At 44.2% G+C, this 8,113-nt stretch overlaps 1 pseudogene; it reads left to right on the top strand.

Moving 5' to 3' along the window:
- Positions 1-1,204: 1,204 nt before the first annotated feature.
- On the top strand, positions 1,205-7,716 carry LOC123120912 (E3 ubiquitin protein ligase DRIP2-like; annotated as a pseudogene).
- Positions 7,717-8,113: the final 397 nt, after the last annotated feature.

Genomic DNA, 8,113 nt, shown 5'->3' with positions numbered 1-8,113 from the left:
TGAAAATTGCCTGCCTGTGTGTGGAGTTCCTCTTGTGACCGTATTTTAGTATAAGCAGTGTTTGCCGGGAGTGTATCATGAAAAAAATAGACGAGGAGGAGATCAAATCCTGTCCTGTATGCGAGGCTGCTCTTGGGATTGGTCCTGAAGATAAACTCAGGTAAGCGGTATTTGTTAAAATACCAAAGATAGAAGAGAGGTTCATTTCTTCCTTGGTTGAAACCCCAAAGATGGCACCAAAATTAACCAAGATGACAATATCTGCAAATAAAAAGAAGGTAGTATCAAAGTATTACCAGCAAGTGACGCCAATTGTCTTGTAACATTTGCTTACTCTAACTAAACCTCCATGCAAAACAGAAAACTGCAGATATTTCTGAAGATCGAAAGAATTGTGAGACTATTGAGAAGGAAAAGCTTTATAAGCCCTTACGGAGTTTAGTTGGTTCAAGTGCAAAGTAATTGCGAAAATCAAGTTCTTGTCTAAGGGGAAGCCGCAAAAATAAAACAACCAGAGAGGATAGTTTGTGGGAAAGCCCAGTCTTGTTTTCAATAGTGACTGCACCAAAACAGTAAGATTGCAGCATATTCAATGTTTTTTACTGACACTGATGGACCATGTTTGTTGTGTGCTCAAGTCAAAATGAAAACTGTTCTTGCAGGGCAAAAGCTAAACGGCTGCCTCAGATAAAAAAATAATTTCTACAGAATTTAGTGAGTTCCCCTTCAATCTTCAAGTTTCTTTGTCAACAATGATAAAGGCCTCTCATAGTTTAATTGGCATCCACTTCTTGTTCAGAAATAGTGAAGGGACCGGCTTCCCTCTTACCGCCTCTCGCTTTGTAAGGACTCGCTACTTACCCGCACAAAAGATGAAAAGCAATGACCACTCAAAACAATACAGGAAGACGGGCGCACATAGATCGTTCCTTTCTAGGAAAAGTGCCCTGACCTAGACATTCTCCTGGGCCCGATCTGGCCACGCGCACCGGGCGCCGCCAACAGGCAATCTCCTCACACTCTTCTATTTCTACCAACAAAAGGAAAGATTTTGCTACTCCATGGTCCCGCCAAACTCCCCGTGACTCGCCGGAGCTCCGCCGCGCTTCTCCCTTCGCCCGGCCGGCCATTGCCCTCGATTCCAATGCCCGGCGCCATGTATTTCTGATTCACCGCCTCCCGAGGCCCCGAGTTCTGACGAGAGATGGGGCGCGCGCCGGGAGTAGCTCGCGTGCCGCGGGCGGCGCTCGCCCCGTGCTTGACGTGCCCGTTCTGCAAGGGCTACTTCCGGGAGGCCAGCGCCTTCAACCACTGTGGCCACACATATGAGTTCTGTTCCTACCCTCGTCCCCGCCTCCCTTTCTCTACTATTTTGTGTCGCGCCGCGGCCGGCATTCCTGCACCCCGCAGACGCCCCCCCTCCCCCCGACCGTTGTGATGCAAGGTTAATGCCCAATGCCGTCCTCTACAGTCCCGTGTCATCTGTTCTCGGTCGGTCTTCCCTGGTTGGCGTTAATTTGGTACGACTTCCTGATCTAGAAGAAACCCCGAGCTTTTGATTGCCTACGCTGCGGTCTGGCCGTGGCAGCCACCTTGCGGCCCAGACATTTCCTCTCGTATAGCCGCGAATGCCAGAGCTACCCAGCAGAGACCCCGTACCGCCGCCGCAGCCACCGAGCGAGGCCGTGATTCCCAGGTGAAATCGCGATGATCAGACGGCGCAGCGCGTGGCCGACGCGGGCGTTGAAATCGGCCGGTCTTTTCCAATACAATTGCTACATTGAGCCGCTTCCGCCTAGGATGAATTCCTCGAGGCCTTATGTCAGGGGGAGATGGAAACGGTGGCCTGGGCAATGGCCAAGTACCGTATGTGCAGTACGCGCTCTCAAGGGCGTCCCTGTAGCGCGGCCATCGCGGCCCTCGGGTCGGCTTGCTCGCGGAACCTGACTATGAGGGATCAAGGGAGACTCACGGTGGTATTTGCAGCGGCGCAGGACGGCCTCCATTACCTTGAGGCAGACGCAGTCGTCGTCGACGGCAAGAACGCGTAAGCCCTCCGGGAACTTGTCCTCCGCCGGAGCCTCCATCCTCTGCCTTTTGCCCCCACCCATAGCCGCCATGTTTTCCGAAATTCTTCCCACCTGGCAAGGCAAACGCCATGAAGAAAAGACTAAATAAAAACAACGGGGGCTAACCAACACAAACCCCGCAACAACCTAAGAGCACAACCCAAAACCTCTATTAGATCCCTGAGTTTTCCACCTCCTACGTACAATGCCTTCCACGCGGCAGCAAGAACTGAACAATGTGATTTGAGAGGAGGACTGTAGTGGTGAGAGGTCTGGAGGATGCAGGGGGCTTTTTATAGGAGGAGAGGGGGTGGAAGCCTTGCGGTCCAGAGGTGGAAGGCGCTCTGCCCTCGTGCGTGTGTGCACTGCATGCACTACTTTCTACTCCATAATTTCTGCAGATACAGTATTTACATTGCGGTGTGTCTGTTTGTGCCGTCGGCCCATAGTTCCTTCCATGAGAGGAGAGCAAAACCACGGGTCTGTTGCTGTTTTATAGCTCCGAAGGCGTCAAAGGTCGCGCCATATGTCATCGTGGGCCAGTGCCGGCGCCGGCCTCTGCATAACGAAGATGCACATAGCCAAATAAGGTTCTCTCACACAATCAAATAACGAAGATGCAGTTGGCCACATACAATACAAGTATACAACACGGCGAGTAGACATGCCGCAGCGTCTTTGGTGATGGGCGGTGGGCGCGTGTACCCAGACGTCACCGTCTGTGGAACCATGGCAGAGAAGATGGAGTTTAGAGGAGGGTAGATGGGAAACAAGCACGCGAGCAGTCATCGGCAGGAGCAACATGGCACGCGCTCCCGGTCGGCTGTAGTTTCTTCGATCGCCCTTACTCTCACGCAGCAGTCCATTCGGATACGTGTTGTGTCCATTTCATTTTTATTCAGTCGCGTGCACTCTGTTTTCTTCTCTATTTTGGCACAAGAGTTAAGAGGTGGTGTGGAGTATGTAGTATTGTTTGGAGAGTTGTGAATTGTGTTGAGAAAGTATATATATTTTCACTTCTGTGTTGCCGCACTTCACATTCTTAAATAATATGTGGCTGCACTACTTTTCCTTGACAAAGTGGCTGCACCACATTGCTGCAGAATCCAGGAGGGTGATCATTCTTCAAAAAATATGGCAGAAGAGGAGGGCGTCAAGGCTAGCGACAGTGAGGAGACAGTGGATGGAGCGGACTGCCGGGGCGGCGGCAATTCGGGAATGAGGGACCAATATATTACAATGTTCTGACATTTTATGGGATTCCGTGCTTCTTCAATCAGTAACGAGGGACCAATATATTACAGTGTTCTGACAGTTTTGACAGTGGCGATTCTATGAGAAGGGAATGGCTCCTCGCGGAACCAGAGATGACGCGCGCTCTGCAGTTGACGGTGGTCCTAACTCCCACGACTTGCCCGAAGGCGTCAAAGGTCGCGCCGATGTCATCGTGGGCTAGCCCCATCGCCGGCCTGCAGTTGGCCACATACAATTACAATACAACACGGTGCTGGGAGTGGGACACGCCGCGGTGTGTTTGGGGATGGGCGGCGGGCCATGGCGGAGAAGATTGAGTTTAGAGGTAGGGTAGAGGGGAAACAAGCACGCGAGCAGCCATCACCACGTGCTCCTGGTCGGCCGTAGTTTCTTTGCCCGTACTCTCACGCAACAGTCCATTCCGATATGTTGTGTCCATTTCATTCGTATTCAGCCGCGCACGTGCAGTCTGCTTCCTTGTGTCCATTTTGCACAAGTTTAGAGGTGGGGTGGAGTACGTAGTAATGTTTGGAGAGAGTAGTAATTTGTGTCGAGGAAGTATATATTTCAGTTCTGTGTTTTGGTATAGCCGCGCTTCACATTCTTAAATAAATTGTGGTGGCACCACTTTTTTGTTTGACAAAGTGGCTGCACCACATTATGTAGAGTCCACTTAATTAAAATGTGGCTGAGCCACTTGATCCATAAGCCTCGCGCTACTGCTGCACCACTACTTGCGCTCTCAATGCAATCTGGATGCAAGTTAAGTATCTAGTCTTGTGATGTACCCCAGATGTCTGCAAACAAAACGGATCACCCTGCCAACAAGATGGCGAGGTTATACCAGACCTTCCAGAGGTATAAACTGGTGACTAAACTGCAAGTGAATCACAATTGTGTGTGCTAGAGGTGCACAAATCTGGATTGTATGAAAAAAAATACTAGCGGACTTTTGCTTTCTAAATAAAATATGTAGAAAAGTTGTGTTAGTAAGTTATGCCAGTTTTGACGACTTGAACATTTGTGGAATGTTTTCTGATTCCCATTGTAGTGGAAGCTTGAATTACATATGATGAAACATTGGGCATTTGAGCTTTAAGCCTGTAACCAATTTCTCGAGATAGAAAATGTACAGGTTTCAATGGACGGCTGCCCACTGTCTGTCTTAAGTGTTAACATTATAGAATCATTTGATGCTTCCTAATTCCCATTGTAGTGGAAGCTTGAATTACATATGATGAAACACTGTCTTTTATCTGGCTTATTAAATCAGTTTTGTGTAGCCCCGAATTAATGTTCAGATTTACTACTATTTGTACCCTGCCCATAATATAGTACTCCCTCCGTCCCATAATATAAGAGCGTTTTTTACGGAGAGAGTACATTTTATTTTTGCTTTTCCTGTTATGCTAGCTCATTTATTGTACTTATTATCTGATAGTATCACATTGTATGGCATAGCATTCGTCTAATGGATATTTGAATATCATCGACTACTACAAATGCCCAGAAATAATTAATTGTGTGGACTCCCATATGCCTAATTTAAGTGACATTACAATTTTATATTTATACCTGCTAACCAATATGGACTAACATTCCAGATAAATTTCTCTATAAACTTCATGTATAGTTGTCATTCCACTCGCCACAGTTACATCCCAGTGCATGGTCTTCCTCTGTATTATATAAACTAGTGGATTTATCCACATATTTGTGCGGTTAGATTTGTTCAACGTCGTTAAATTAATTTGCGGTTTGCATATTCTTATATTAACACCGAGACGATGGCAGTCTATTGTGTGCAATTTTGAGTTCCAATAAAGTTTGTAGCCAATATATGAAATACAAAATCTTGTTTTGTAATTTTCATCAGCCAGGTATTAACGCCAAACAAACTGTTATTTCACTAAATTTACCACTATGAAGCATCGTCACAAGGATGATTGAACCTTTCCTCCGCTAAGAGTATTATCAACCTTGGTTTGTGACTACATAAGACAGAAGGAATTGTGGGTGATGGATCACCATGCAAAATTATAGCTCATGTATTGCACTCCTTTTGACCTTTTTTATGAATCCATAAACATCTATTTATTAGAGCAAAACCTGCATGTCGATACATTGTGACGTGTATTAAAATCACATTGGTTATCCGTCACTACAAATTCACTGTTATGGGCTGGATATCAAATAGCTACGCCAATTTCTACCTTATTATGTACTTCAAATTTAGGTTGAATTTCATTTGTAAATTACCATGCCTAATTGCATATAAACTTTTGTACCAACATTTAACAATTAGTCGGATTATTCTTTCAGTATGAGGCGACATTTTCATAGCGGTAACTAATTTATTCTTTCAGTATGAGGTTCCAACATTTAGCAATTTGTCAGATTTGTCTTGTTGCATTGTTGCTACTAACTAATTTATCCCTAATATTGTTTTCGCTTGTCGATCGCGTAAAGTTTTGGTCTTTCAAATCTCTATATGAAACTTGTGTGCCTGCCTGTGGAGTTCCTCTTGTGAGCGCATTTTTGCATAAGCAGTTTGCCGGGAATGTATCATGAGGAAATAGATACGAGGAGATCGAATCCTGCCCCGTATGCGTCGCTGCTCTTGGGATTGCTCCTGAAGAGAAACTCAAGTAAGCAGTAATTGTTAAAATACCAAGGTTATCTATATAGTTCTGTACAACATTGGTTTTTTTTCAACTTATCAATTATCATTTTCTTTAGATCTATGTATATAAGTACACATACGTAGTTATTCAATATAAGTGTAATTATAAGCTATATGTTTCTGTGTATAGAAGAAACTATCTATGTATATATAGTTATATACATTATTCTTTTGTGAAACAAAAGCTTAGAATTCCAGCCACTTATTCTTTTTCTCCTGTGATCTCTGACTCAGGTAATCTACTATTTGTTGCTACCTAACATGAATGATTGTTACTTGGGTGGACAGTGTATTTCCACCTGAGAGAGAAGTGGATCCTACTGAGGCTCCAACTATTACATTGCCAGAGAGAAGAGAGCTCCATTTATTCCTTGGTTGAAACCCCAAAGATGGCACCAAAATCAACCAAGATGAAAATATCTGCAAATAAAAGAAGGTAGTATCAAAGTATTATCAGAAAGTGATTCCAATTGTCTTGTAACATTTGCTTATTCTAACTACACTTCCATCCGAAACAGAATAGTACAGATATTTCTGAGGATGGAAAGAATCGCGAGATGATTGACAAGGAAGAGCTTTATAAGCTCCTAAGGAGTTTAGTCGGTTCAGGTGCGAAGAAATCACAAAAATCAAGTTCTTTTCTAAGGGGAAGTCGCAAAAATAAAACAACCACAAAGGATAGTTTGAGGGAAAGCCCAGAAGCAGACTCGCATGATGGAATATCTGTACATTGACCCCAGTCTGGTTTTCACTACTGACTGCACCAAAACAGTAAGATTGCAGCACAGTCAATGTTTTTACTGATTCCGATGGACCAGTATTGTTGTGTCCTCGTGTCAAAATGAAAACTGTTTTGCAGGGCAAAAGCTAAACGGCTGCCTCAGATATAAAATAATTTCTACAGAATTTAGTGAGGTCCCCTTTAATCTTGAAGTTTCTTTGTCAAGAATGATAAAGGCCTCTCACACTTTAATTAGCATCCACTTGTTCAATATGAAAGCACTATGCAGAATTAAGTGAATTCCCCTTTAATCTTCACGTTTCTTTTTCAACCTGGGCAAAAGTTTGTTTCAATTCTAAGAATTTAATACATTCTGTTCAATATGGATTTTCCTTCTTCTTTCAGAGAGGGAACTATGGAGGTCTCCTCCATCCAGAAGGTCATTATTAAAAAACTTGAGCTAGCAAGTGACGTTAAGGTGAGCTTTTTACATGTCTTTGTACTTTCATTTTGACTGTTGTGATAGGCCTCTTGTCAAGGTGCTTGCTTCCAAGTATTAGAATTAGATCATCAATAAATTTGCAGTTTGCTGCATTGTAGATTTCATTTTTCAGAAATAGTGAAGGGGCCAATCTCCCCATCGATTTCCATTAAAAGGAAGCACCCTGCTGAATTTGTATACTTCGATGTTGACCTAGCACAAATTAGTTGCATCATTATCATTCTTCCTATTATCGAGCATGTAAGCCGAGAAATATGTATACCTATGGACAATGCTGAATGTGTTATTTGGCCTGAACCCTCTATATATTGGGTACTTGTGTAAAATGCAGGTGGAGATTTTATCCAATGACAAGTCGATCTGCCCCTCGACGACACTGCATGGCCTCCTCAAGCAATGGCTGAGCTGCAAACCGAAGGACAAGGTCCAGAGGCCGGTGGGTGCTACCGTCGGTGCCTGGGGTCCAAGTCTCTCTGCTGCAGAATGAAGACAGCCTCCCTGCCATGCCATTGCAGCACCTAAGCTACAGTAAGAGAACCTTTTGCTGCTAGCTCCTCCGTCTCCGTGATCTGCTCAACATCGTTGTCCATCAATTGGCATATTTCTCATTCTTTTTTTGGACTGTGTGAAGAGAGGGGGCGTAAAAGAGCTTAGTATTAGCATAGAGTTGCTAGACAAAAATCTGAACGTTTACCTTGACTACATTATTTGTATTATAGTTATGACAAGAATCTAGAGACAAAATTGCTCCTGTGTATGTGATAATTTTGTTTATTTTCCCATTTTGTACAAGGTCGTGAATTAGCCGTGATCTGGTCAAAAGACTACTACTCTTCTCGCGGGGTATCTAAGAAGGTGATATTTTTTAAAAAGTTCTGGTATTT

The sequence above is a fragment of the Triticum aestivum genome, chromosome 5D (assembly GCF_018294505.1).
Source record: "Triticum aestivum cultivar Chinese Spring chromosome 5D, IWGSC CS RefSeq v2.1, whole genome shotgun sequence".
Lineage (NCBI taxonomy): Eukaryota > Viridiplantae > Streptophyta > Magnoliopsida > Poales > Poaceae > Triticum > Triticum aestivum.
This window is presented reverse-complemented; position numbering and strand designations above follow the sequence as displayed.